Source organism: Triturus cristatus, chromosome 8 (genome assembly GCF_964204655.1).
Source record: "Triturus cristatus chromosome 8, aTriCri1.1, whole genome shotgun sequence".
Classification (NCBI taxonomy): Eukaryota; Metazoa; Chordata; class Amphibia; order Caudata; family Salamandridae; genus Triturus; species Triturus cristatus.
Genome location: NC_140591.1, coordinates 925800956 through 925813958, shown reverse-complemented (window position 1 = coordinate 925813958; position 13003 = coordinate 925800956).

Sequence of the window (13003 nt, the reverse complement as noted above, 5' to 3'; positions counted from 1 at the left end):
TACCTATAGTATGTCTCACACAGTAGGATTGCTAAGACATCTAAGGAGGACATTCCCCCCTTTCTCCACCACTCTGCAAACGCGCCTCCTGGCTGACTACGTAATGGGGGATGAAGTCCAATTTACTCCTGAGGGACTTTGGGACCCAAGAAGCCCTCTTGGTACCTCCTCTAAGTACTATGTAGTGGAATTCCTGAGCGCTGGTTGGAGGCTCAGCACCCTTTCTCCATCACTCTGCAAACATGACTACTACTTAAAGAAGCATCTTTCTGCACCTCTGATTTAGAGGTAGTTTTAATCCCCCTGCCCTATTATGTACTAGGGCCTTACAGAGGAGATCATGCCAATCACAGCGGTAACCCAGCATATAGTGTCCCCTAGTGAATGTAGGTGTTTTCACTGTATTCTAAGTGTCTTTTAGCATAGCACTGGTTCTAGGCATTGTTAGTCAGAGTCAGTTGCCACCAGTACCCATCAGCAAAAAGTTGGGGGCACAGGATAACGTTGCAACAAGGCCTCTTTCTGCTCCTCTGTTGGTTCTTTGTGCACATCTCTTGCTTCTTTCTGCACATTTCTTCGTCTTTCTGGACTTCTGTTGCCTCTTTCTGCATTTCTCTTGCTTCTTTCTGTGCCTTTCTTCCTCTTTCTACACATGTCCTACTGCTGTAGGCTTAGTTAGAAATTAGCATTTAGAAAACCTTTGAAATTCCCTGAAAAAAACACAGGTTTCAGGGACGTTATAGTTAGAAATTAGCATTTAAAAAAAACTTAGAAATTCACTGAAAAAAAACGGTTTCAGGGACGTTATAGTTAGTTGGACATTTCACTCATACAAAACCAGAGAAATTAGGCCGTTATAGTTAGTTCAGCTAACTATAACTATTTAGTTCAGCTAACTATAACTCATGCCCCGCAATGCACTGCTGATGATGTCACATATTACATCATTCATGACATGGTCCGTGACATCACTGATGACATCTCAAATGACATCATTGATGACATCATCCATAAGATAATCTGATGCACCTCCTCACACTCTATTATAACCTTTTATACACCCACTCTAAAATACAAACTACCATTTTTGAAACCATAGAAACACCAATTCCAGTTACTACATACCCACTCACTGATTCCTAGGTCTACATACACATCCACTCATTCACCCATACAGTCACTCATACATGCAGTCACTCATCAATACAGCACTATCATATGCAGTCATACACCTATACAGACACTCGCACTCTGCCACTCATCCATAGAGTTACTCACACACCTACTCAGTCATGCAAATAATCAATCATACTCCCATTTACTCACCTATACAGTTACACACACCACCTCACTTATTCATACAGATTCTAACACATACTTAATCTTTTATACAATCACTTATACAAGCCAATACTCATCCATACATCCACTCTCACAATCACTCACTCTCGTGTATAGTCATTTATATACTCCAACACTCACATATACTGCCTTTCACATATGCAGTTACTCACACATGTACCACTGTGACATCCATTCACTCACCAACACCCCATACACATACTCACCCACCCATACAGCCCTTCACAAATACACTCTTGAACCCATATACCCAGTGAATCACCCACTCACACATCTATGCACAGTCACATACCCCCCACCCACCCAAATAGACACTCAGGCACCCATACAGATACTCAGACAAGCAATCAATAACACATATAGACTCTCATGTAGCTACTCACCAACCAATGCAGCCGCTTACACACCAACTGACAACTAATACAGACATTCACACAGATTAGTCACTAAACCATGCATTCAGTAAGACAAGTTTAATCACTCACTTATACAATCACTCACTCACCTACTAAATCATCCATTCAGACACTTAAAACATATTTAAACTTTATAGAAACACAGTCACTGGATCATGTCATCAGTGATGTTATAATTGATGTCATTTGAGATGTCATCAGTGATTTCATCAGTGATGTCACTGACCATGTCATGAATGATGTAATATGCGACATCATCAGCAGTGCATTGCGGGAGCGCAAGTTATAGTTACCTGAACCAACTATAACGGCCGAATTTCTTTGGTTTTGGACGAGTGAAATGTCCAACTAACTATAAGGTCCCTGAAACCTGTGTTTCTTTCAGTGAAAATATATATATATATATATATATATATATATATATATATATATATATGACATCACTCATGACATCACTCATGACATCTCAAATGACATCACTGATAACATCACTGATGACATCATCCAGTGAATGTGTGTTTTTCTGAAAATTAAATATGTTTTATATATGTATATCTCAAGGTCGATGGAAGAATAAATGGGTATATAAGTGTCTAATTGGATGATTTCTTATTGTAAAATTGATTGTATAACTGACTGATTAAGTGTATCTTAGTGAATACATGGGTTAGTGAGTACTGTTTAAATATGTAAATATCTGTATCAGTCTCTCACTTTGTGTATAAGTGGCTGCATGGGTTGGTGAGTAGCTATATGAGTGTCTATACAGGTTATTAGTTGTTTTTTTGAGTATCAGTATGAGTGTCTGTATGTTTTGGTGGGGGGTATTATGTAGCGCATAGATGCATGAATAAGTGACTCACTGTTTGTATGTGTTGAAGACAGCATGTGTGCAGGTCTGCATGGGTGGATGAGTGTGTGTATGGGTGTGTTAGTGAGTGAATGACTGTCTCAATAGTGTCTTTATGAGTAACTTCATATGTTTTAAAATAGTATATGTGAGTATTGTTGTATATAAGTGAGTATATGTGAGAGTGAGAGATTGGAAGAGTTCCGTATAAATTAGTATGTGTTTCTATAAGTGATTGCTTAAGAGTATGTGTAAGTTTCTGTAGAGGCAAGTGTGGTGGTGTGTGTATAACTATATATGCAAGTAAAAGGATGCTTGATACTTTGTTTGCATGTGCCACTATGTGTGTGAGTAACTCTATGGATGAGTGTCAGTGTGTAACAGGATGTATAGGTGTATGAGTACATATAATGAGTGACTGTATAGGACTATTGCTGAATGAGTGGATGTATGTGTAGATCTTGGAATTACTGAATAGGTGTGTTGTAACTGGTATTGGTGTGTCCGTTGTTTTGAAAATGTTACTTTCTAGTTTTGAGTGTGTGTATCAAAGGTTATATTAGGGTGAGAGGAGGTCTGCCACTCGATCACAAGAATGATGTCATTTCAAAGGTTTTTTAAATGCTAATTTCTAACCATAATGTGCTTGAAACCTATGTTTTTTAAGTGAATTTCAAAGGTTTTTTAAATGCTAGTTTCTAACTATGCCTACAGAGGTAGGACATGTGAAGAAAGAAGAAAAAACGCACAGAAAGAAGCAAAAGAAATGCAGAAAGAAGCAACAGAAGTCCTCAAAGATGAAGAAAAGTGCAGGAAGAAGCAAGACATGTGCAGAAAGAACCAACAGAGGAGCAGAAATAGGCCTTGTTACAAAATCATCCTGTGCCCACAACTTTTTCAGACGGGTACTGGATCTGACTAACTAGGCCTAGAGCCAGTGGTATGCTAAAAGACACTTAGAATACAGTGAAAACACCTACATACACTAGGGAACACTATGCATTGGGGTACCCCTGTGATTGGCATGACCTCCTCTGTAAGCCCCTAGTACATAATAGGGCAGGGGGATTAAAACTACCTCTTAAAAGGCGTCACAGGGTGCGTTTGCCCACTGGTGAAGGGAGGGGGGAGCCTGAGGTGACGTGTGCAAACACGCCCTGTGGGCATTTTAAGTTGGGGGATAAAGTCCCTTTGAATCCTGAGGGTCCCTGGGGTCCAACTAGCCCACTAGGTACCTCCAGTAAGCGCCACAGAGCTGCATTGCAGAGATGTGTAAAAAGGGGCACGGCCTAGACCACCTCTCTGCAACACAGCGCAGTGGCGCTTACTGGAAGCACCTGGTGGGCTAGTTGGCCCCCAGGAGGCCTCAGGATTGAAAGGGAATTATTTCCCCAACTTAAAACGTGCCACAGGGCGTGTTTGCACATGTCACCTCAGGCCCTGTCCCCTCCCTTCACCACTGTGTAAACACGCCCTATGGCCATTTTAACTTGGGAGATTAAGACCCCTTGAATCTTGAGTGTCCGTAGGGTCCAACTAGCCCACTAGGTACCTCCAGTAAGCGCCACAGAGCTGCGTTGCAGAGAGGTTTAAAAAGGGGCACGGCCTGTACCACCTCTTGGCAACGCAGTGCAGTGGTGCTTACTGGAAGTACCTGGTGGGCTAGTTGGCCCCCAGGGTCCCTGAGGATTGAAGGGGAATTATTTCCCCAACTGAAAACACGCCACAGGACGTGTTTGCAAACGTCACCTCAGGCCCCGTCCCCTCCCTTCACCACTGTGTGAACACGCCCTGTGGCCATTTTAAGTTGGGAGATTAAGACCCCTTGAATTCTGAGGGTCCCTAGGGTCCAACTAGCCCACTAGGTACCTCTAGTAAGCGCCACAGACCTGCGTTGCAGAGAGGTGTAAAAAGGGGCTTGGCCTCTGAACACCTCTCTGCAACGCAGCTCCCTGGCGTATACTGGAGGTGCCTGGTGGGCTAGTTGGCCCCCAGGGACCCTCAGAATTGAAGGGGAACAAATTCCCCACCTTACAACTCGCCAAGGGGCGCATTTGAACGCATCACCTCAGGCCCCGTCCCCTCCCTTCACCACTGTGTAAACACGCCCTATGGCCATTTTAAGTTGGGAGACTAAGTCCTCTTGAATCCTGAGGGTCCCTAGGGTCCAACTAGCCCACTAGGTATATCCAGTAAGCGCCACAGAGCTGTTTTGCAGAGAGGTATAAAAAGGGGCACGGCCTGTACCACCTCTCGACAACGCAGTGCAGTGGTGCTTACTGGAACCACCTGGTGGGCTAGTTGTCCCCCAGGGGTCCTCAGTATTGAAGGGGAATTATTTCCGCAACTGAAAACGCGCCACAGGACGTGTTTGCACACGTCACCTCAGACCCCGTCCCCTCCCTTCACCACTGTGTAAACACGCCCTGTGGCCATTTTAAGTTGGGGTATTAAGACCCCTTGAATCCTGAGGGTCCCTAGGGTCCAACTAGCCCACTAGGTACCTCCAGTAAGCGCCACAAGGCTGTGTTGCAGAGAGGTGTAAAAAGTGGCTTGGCCTCTGAACACCTCTCTGCAACACAGCTCTCTGGCGCATACTGGAGGTACCTGGTGATCTAGTTGGCCCACAGGGACCCTCAGTATTGAAGGGGAATTGATTCCCCAACTTACAACTCGCCAGGGGGCGCGTTTGAACACGTCACCTCAGGCCCCATCCCCTCCCTTCACCACTGTGTAAACACGCCCTGTGGCCATTTTAAGTTGGAAGATTAAGTCCCCTTGAATCCTAAGGGTCCCTAGGGTCAAACTCGCCCACTAGGTACCGCCAGTAAGCGCCACAGAGCTGCGTTGCAGAGAGGTGTAAAAAGGGGCTTGGCCTCTGAACACCTCTTTGCAACGCAGCTCCCTGGGGCATACTAGAGGTACCTGGTGGGCTAGTTGGCCCCCAGGGACCCTCAGTATTGAAGGGGAATTAATTCCCCAACTTATATCTTGCCAGGGGGCGCGTTTGAACAGTGGTGAAGGAAGGGAGTGGGGCCTGAGGTGACATGTGTGCAAACACGCCCTTTGAAGCATTATAAGTTGGGGAATTAATTCCTCTTCAATCCTGAGGGTCCCTGGGGGCCAACTAGCCCACCAGGTACCTCCAGTATGCACCAGGGAGCTGCGTAGCAGAGAGGTGTTTATAGGCCACGCCCCTTTTTACAACAGTCTGCAAAGGAGCTCTGTGGCGCTTATTGGAGGTACCTGGTGGGCTTTTTTTAAAAACAACCCCACCAATATTTTATAAAAGCCCCGGGGGGTGGCGGTCCCTGGGGCATGTGGGGGCCTTTGAGCCCCCCACCCGTTTACTATTGAAGCCCCAGGGGATTGCGGTCCACGGGGCTGCAGGGGGGCCATGAGCCCCCCGCAAATACTTTTGAAAAGCCCCGGGGGTGGCAGCCCCTGGGGCTGGGGGCCCCCTTTTGGTCCTCCATTATAAGCTAAACATTGCCCCCGGGACTTTGCCCACCTGGGGGCTAATTAAAAACGGAAAAAGAAAAATTAATTTTCGCAGCCGGATCCATGGATCCTCGAGCATCCCTGTGGTTGTTTTTTTACAAAAAAAATAAATGTGTTTTGTTGGCCCTGGAGGTCCTTGTGGGGCCCCCTGACAAGGCCTAGAGGGTCGGGGTGTTTCTACCCTGCCCCCTTTTTGTGTTTTGCAAGGCACAAGATGGCTGCTGTGAGAAGTTGGCCTGGTATATGCTGTCCACTAATTAAAGTGGGCACCCTGTACCCGTCCAAACAACCCCTTATGGTGATAGGTTAAAGACAACCTTTATAGAAAGTTATCCTAGTGGTAGCTATGGAAAGCAACCTTCAGGGTAAGTCTTGAAGGAATGTAAAGCAGCTTGTTTTACCAGTCTATAATCTCTTGAATGACCAAATGAAAGGACAGCCACACCAGGTATATATTCAAAATATATATATTTAAGATAAAACACACCCCTCTAGTCTCTTTATGAAGCTGGAGTTCGAAGTACTTAAGGTACAAGTCAGTATTCAACAGTAAAATCACAAATACATGTTTGGGCCCTAGGATTGTACCAAATCATATACCAATAAAGTGGTATAAGAACCACGACTGAACTAGACACAAGGCCTTTAGGTAGTGACGTAGGGGACCCACGGGGGACGCGTGCAGTGTTAGAACACAGGCGCAAATCTCCGTTAACTTCTATGGGGAAGTCGCGGATGGAAAATTACAAGTTAAGGACACTTAGAGGATGACTATAAGCAAACCCTTTTGGACTTAGAGGTGTCTGGCGCCAACACCCACAGGAGCACTGGAGTACTCGTGTTACCTCACCCAGGGAAGCCGGGTGCATAGGTGTCTTTTGGTGTTGGGTCGCTGAGTCGTTTTCAATGGAAGCTGGCAAAGAAGTGCTGCTGCTGTGAAGAGGAGAAGTGTCTGAAGAGATCCAAGCCTGGATCGAGGATGGAAGGCATCTGAAAGCAGAAGGGACAGAGTCTGGGTCACAATGGTGTGCAGCGTGTGGGATTCCAGCTTGCTATTGTTTTCCAGATAATCTCAATTGAATTGATCAACTGAAAACCACCAAAGGTACCTGAGGTACATATAATATCAAGTTTAGCTACAGTGAGTTCTACTGAACTTAGAGTTGTGTGTTAAGGGATAGCACACCCTTTCTACAACTCAAGAGAGTTTAGTAAGCCACACTAGTGTTGGTAGTGCAATACACCACACCACATTAGTAATGTCTAACCAGCCAGGAACCAGTGAGCTCCTTCCCTATAAATATGAGGATCTCTCCTTTGCTCAGCTTAGGGCCTTATGTTCCATTAGGAAGCTGAAGAGGCAAAAGTCCATCCACCCAGCATCTCATAAAGATACTGAAACTGGATGATATCACAGGGCCTAGTGGGCCTGATGATGTAGACAGTGTTGGTGGGGCAGCACCTGAGGGTGGGTCTAGGGGTGGAAACTCCTCTGACCCTAACGCTGATCAGACTGGTGACAATGACCAGACTCTGGTGAACACAGACCACCAGGATGAGGATGAGAAGGATGACAATAATGCCACTTCCTTTATCCCTCCAGGTAGGCCTGACAACAGTGCTAGAAGGAATAGTTCTCTGTCAAGGGGATCTATCCAGTCTAACTCCTCTATAGGAACCTCTGTTTATTCTCACAGAGGGAGGGAAACCTCCCAGGAGAGAAGAGAGAGACTGGTGAAGTATGAGCATGACAAGTTCAACCCCAGAAAGCAGCAGATGGCCTTAGATAGGGAAGCCCCGGAGCTCCACAGAGCTAGTAAAAAGGAGGGACTAGAGTCCCTTGGTGGCAGCAATTTCCCTAGAGATAGGGAGATGTCTTATGACCATAGAAACCTAAGTAAGATTGTCCCTCCCTACCAGAGTGGGTATGACATGCACAAATGGATAACTGCCTTAGAGAGGGCCTGTAAAGTACAGAAGGTCCCTCAAGGTCAGTGGGCAGCAATCTTATGGCTCTCCTTTGCAGAAAAAGGTAAAGACAAGCTCCTCACTGTAAGAGAAGAGGATGCTGATGACTACAAAGTTTTGAAAAGTGCTCTAATAAATGGGTTTGGCCTAACCACTGAACAATACAGGTAAAAGTTCAGAGACACCCAAAAAGCACAAAATCAGGACTGGGTTGACTTTGTTGACTGTGCTGCTAAGGATCTGGAAGGTTGGTTATTGGGCAGTAAAGTGCGTGACTTCAAAGGATTATACAATCTGATAACGAGGGAGCAGATTCTTAATAACTGTCAAAATCAGCTGTGGCACCAGTACCTGGTAGACTCTGATCTGACCTCTCCCCAAGAATTGGTAAAGAAGGCAGACAAATGGGTCAGAACCAGGGTGAGGCAGAAGGTACAGAACCAAGGTGGTGACCCAAAGAAGCAAGATTCCAAAAACTCTGACAAGGGTGGTGATGAATACAGGCCCCAGCTAGGCCCGCAGGACACAAGGGTTCGCTCTCCTGCAATGGAATCTATAAGGAAGTTGGCACGGAAACTGCAAAGTACAAAGACAAAGTTTATTAACCCTTAAGGGTGGTCCTACAATCCATACAACACCCTTCGGTATTGCATAGAGTAGCACAAAGAACTTGCATACACGGTCCCCTTTTATACACAACAGAGGGGCTCATAAGTGGGTGGATACAACATGAGGCAGAGAATATTACCTTTTATGGTCATTTTCAATACTGAATCAATATATGGGCGGAGCTGACACACTCCTTGAGCCCGCGAAAACATGGTCAAGCAAGGCTAACTGATAACAGATGTGGTCAAGTCTGGGCATGCGCCAGACGGACAAAGGAGCTATTTATAGACTGTTACTAGGCAGAATACAAGAGCAACTAACACGAAGGTAGGACTCTTCTCGTGTTGAGCACGTGGAGACATGACAATACAAAATGGAGTCCAAACTTTAGTCAACATAACAAAAGAGACATGCTCTAAGGAAGGGGAATTCATGTCTTTAGTAAATGCTTAATCACATCGTCGTTTCAATTTACAACAGACGACCCTTTCAGCATTTACTGAAGACATCCGGTTTGTTAGGATAATCATCATATATGTCAATTGTCATCATTTCTTCTACTTCTTTAGCTAAATGTTTCTGATAAGTGACATCGGCAATAGCTTTCTTATCAGGAATACAGAATGATACACATAAGGAACAGAGCAAGGGACCACATTGGACACAGATACAACAAGAAAACAGAACTGCTACAATAATACAGAGACCAGTTAAAACCTTCCACCCCCAAGCAGTGATCAATGCCCAAAACCATCCAGAAAAGGACCAAGTGCCGTTTTCTGTATGGATTTCAGCTGCAATTTTATGCAGCCTGTTAATAGCATTATAGACTGATGGCGTGTGGTCAGGGATAAACACACAACAACTACTTCCGATAATTTTACAAGCTCCACCTCGGTCGGCTAACATAACATCTAACACCATACGATTCTGTAATGCAACAATCCTAGTAATCTGCAATTCTTCCGTAAGATTCCCAAGAGCAGCAGCGGTTTGATTTGTCACAGCCTCTACCACTCTTGTTAACCTTCGAACTTTCCTACTATTTAGGGCAGCTCATACAAAGAAAAACAATCCTAAATTAAAATCAATATACTGTTGCAGACTGGTGTCAGTCTGATCCACGTCATCAATTGATAGAGTACGTTTATACCTATTTACAGTCACATTGTTCAACAATTTCAAATCTTTATGATAGGATGCTGGTGCTAAGAATACAGGAGGTAATAGGAATGCCACATAACATACCCCGGACCAACCAGCTGGCAAGCGGTAATAACCTTTATTTCCACATACAAAGTATGTATTATGGGAGGCTAAGAAGGTACTGTTATTCAACCCATCAATGTTCAAAACGGTAATACAATCACTAACGCCAACAGGAATAAAACCCACACTCTGGACACACAGGTCCGCTTGAGCTTGTGCCACTTGAATCACAAATTTGTCTTTTCCCACAGTGTCTCTGGTGTTCGTGAAAATATAGGGAATCGATTCATTGTCTGGTCGGTATTCTTCCCTTCCCAAATTGTCCCTGATGACATTCTTTATTGAGTCTGAAGAGTAATCGTCCCACTGTGGGTTTCCGAGTGGCAAAAAGCAAAGTGTACCATGCTCTACAAGAGCCATTATGAGAGAAAGGAAGTGGTATGAATGGCGTTCCTCCTTTCTTCTGATGAGCTGGCATCATACCACATATCCAACAGTTCGTAGCATTCGTAGCAACGTGGGTATGATGCAACATCTGGATGAAAGTGTTATTCAAATAAGACTGACGATGCTTCAACTCTTGATACGGTAATGTATAAAAGTAGTGCTCCTCAGGCACTGGAGTAGTCAACACAAGTAGTTTTCGAGCGGGAGTCACATCCTCCACAAACCATGTGGTTATCCCAACAATAGCTACTGTCAGCATAAACCCTGATGCACAAAGGATTTTCTTTTTCTCCATGTCAGAATAAAGAGTCAATATCTTCCTGAAACTAAAAGGTTTGTCAGAACTCTTCCCCTTGGGCAGCGGTCGATTTCTTCACCAGCGGGCCAAGACGGGTGTCGCTACACTAATGCAGGGCTGATCCCCCCCCCCCTTGCCTCATTGGCTCTCCGTTTCACTAACCCAAGGGCCGTTCTGACAACATGTCCCGGTACTGAAGAACTCACTTCCTTGGCCTGAGATGATATCGCTTTCCTCCAGGAATCGCGTGGTCCGGGAAGAGCTCCTCAGTGTCGTTTGGCTCCGCAGCACGGCCTTTCTCTGCAGCCAGGATTTCTCGTTGATCGGTCAATAGAGCAGGCTCCACCAATCCGGGCGGTACTTTCCGACAGTGCAGGGAATGGATCCAATTCTTTCTGTTGGAAACTCGCACAGCCGTCCTCGTTGCAAGGAGGACCTGCTCAGGACCAACCCACCTCGGTTCCAAGCTGTTCGTCCTGTCGAAAATCTTCACCATGACATAGTCGCCAGGTCGGAGACTATGTCCTTCACCGGTAGACCGATCAGGGAGCGCCTCCCGGACCTGTTGATGAATAGAAACCAAGTTATCCGTTAACTGCGCCAGATAATCATTCATAATTACACAAGGTACATCGTACACAGTCTTAGGTTTTGGTGGACCCCAAATATTCATTGGGCGTCCTAAGACAATCTCATACGGTGTAAGACCGGTTCGAGAGTGCGGTACCGATCTAATTGACAATAACGCCAGCGGTAAAGCATCTGGGCAAGTCAAAGATGTCGAAGCTTGGATTTTAGCGATCTTGAGCTTCAGCGTACCATTATACTTCTCGACTAGCCCCGCAGATTGAGGGTGAAACACTGCGTGGAACTTCTGGGTGATGCCCAGGCCCTTCAGAACATACTTTATAACATCCGCTATAAAGTGGGGTCCGTTATCACTCCACAGAAGTCTACAAACGCCATATCGAGGGAAGAACTCCTTCAATAGCAGCTTAGCGGTAGTCATTGCAGTATTGTCTTTCGTAGGGTATGCTTCAACCCATTTACTGAAGGCGCAAACCACTACTAGAACATACTTCAAATTATTACAGCGCTCAAGCTGGATGTAATCCATCTGCAAAACCTCAAAGGGTGCAGTAGGTGTCACAAATCCTCCTGCTGGAGTTCGAGTACCTTTCCCTGGGTTGTACCTCAGGCAGATCATACAGGTCTGCACCACCCTCTTTGCCGTGCTAGCAATCTCTGGATGCTCCCAGACTTGGGTAAGCAATTTCACAATTGTGGAAGCTCCAACATGTGCTAGCCCATGTGCCATCTGAACCATAGGTTGTACAAAAGCCGTGGGTAATTTCCATCTATCCATCTGCTTATTTCTCCAGCAGCCCTCATCATCCAATTCTCCCTCACTGGACCATTGCTCCCGTTCTTTATCAGAAGCGGTCCTTTGCATTTCTCGCACTTCTTCCTTCGCATCGTGCCATCTTTCTACCTGCGACTTCACTACATACATGGCCGTAGCACCGGGCTGCATCGCAGTCTCCCGTGCCACCCGGTCTGCTAACGCATTCCCTTCTCCAACTTTATCGACTACTTTCCTATGGGCGCTACATTTAACGATGGCAATTTTCTTCGGATATGTCAATGCAGTTAAAAGATTGTGAACTAACTCCCCATGCATTATTTGTACTCCATGTGACGTTAAAAACCCTCTCTCCTTCCAGAGCAGGCCGAAATCGTGCGCTACTCCGAAGGCATACCGGCTGTCTGTATAAACATTCACACACAATCCTGTACTGAGCTCACATGCTCGTGTTAATGCTATCAGTTCCGCTGCTTGAGCTGATTTCTGTGGTATGCGTGCTGTCTCCACTATTGTTTGCAATGTGGTAATTGCATACGCTGCTGAAGTCGTACCATCTGGTAGCTTCAGGCACGACCCGTCCACCCACAGTTCTCGATCCACATCTGGAAAGGGCGTATCCTGGAGATCAATACGACCCTTTGTTTGTTCCTCAGTCACAAGAATACAATCATGTGCTTTCTGTGCTTCAGACTGAACCTCGGGGTATGGCAACAATGTGGCCGGGTTTAACGTTACGCACCTCTTTAACGTAATATGAGGAGCCACAAGCGTCAGCTCATATCCCGTTAAACGGGCACTGGTCAAATGCTGCGTCTTTGTTTGATTAAGCAGGGCATCAACAGCGTGGGGGACTAATACCAACAGCTTATGAGATAACACAATTCCCTTGCTTTGGCGTATTGACACAGCTGTCGCCGCAACCGAGCGAAAACACCCTGGTAATGCTCGGGCAACAGGATCAAGTACAGCCGAAAAAT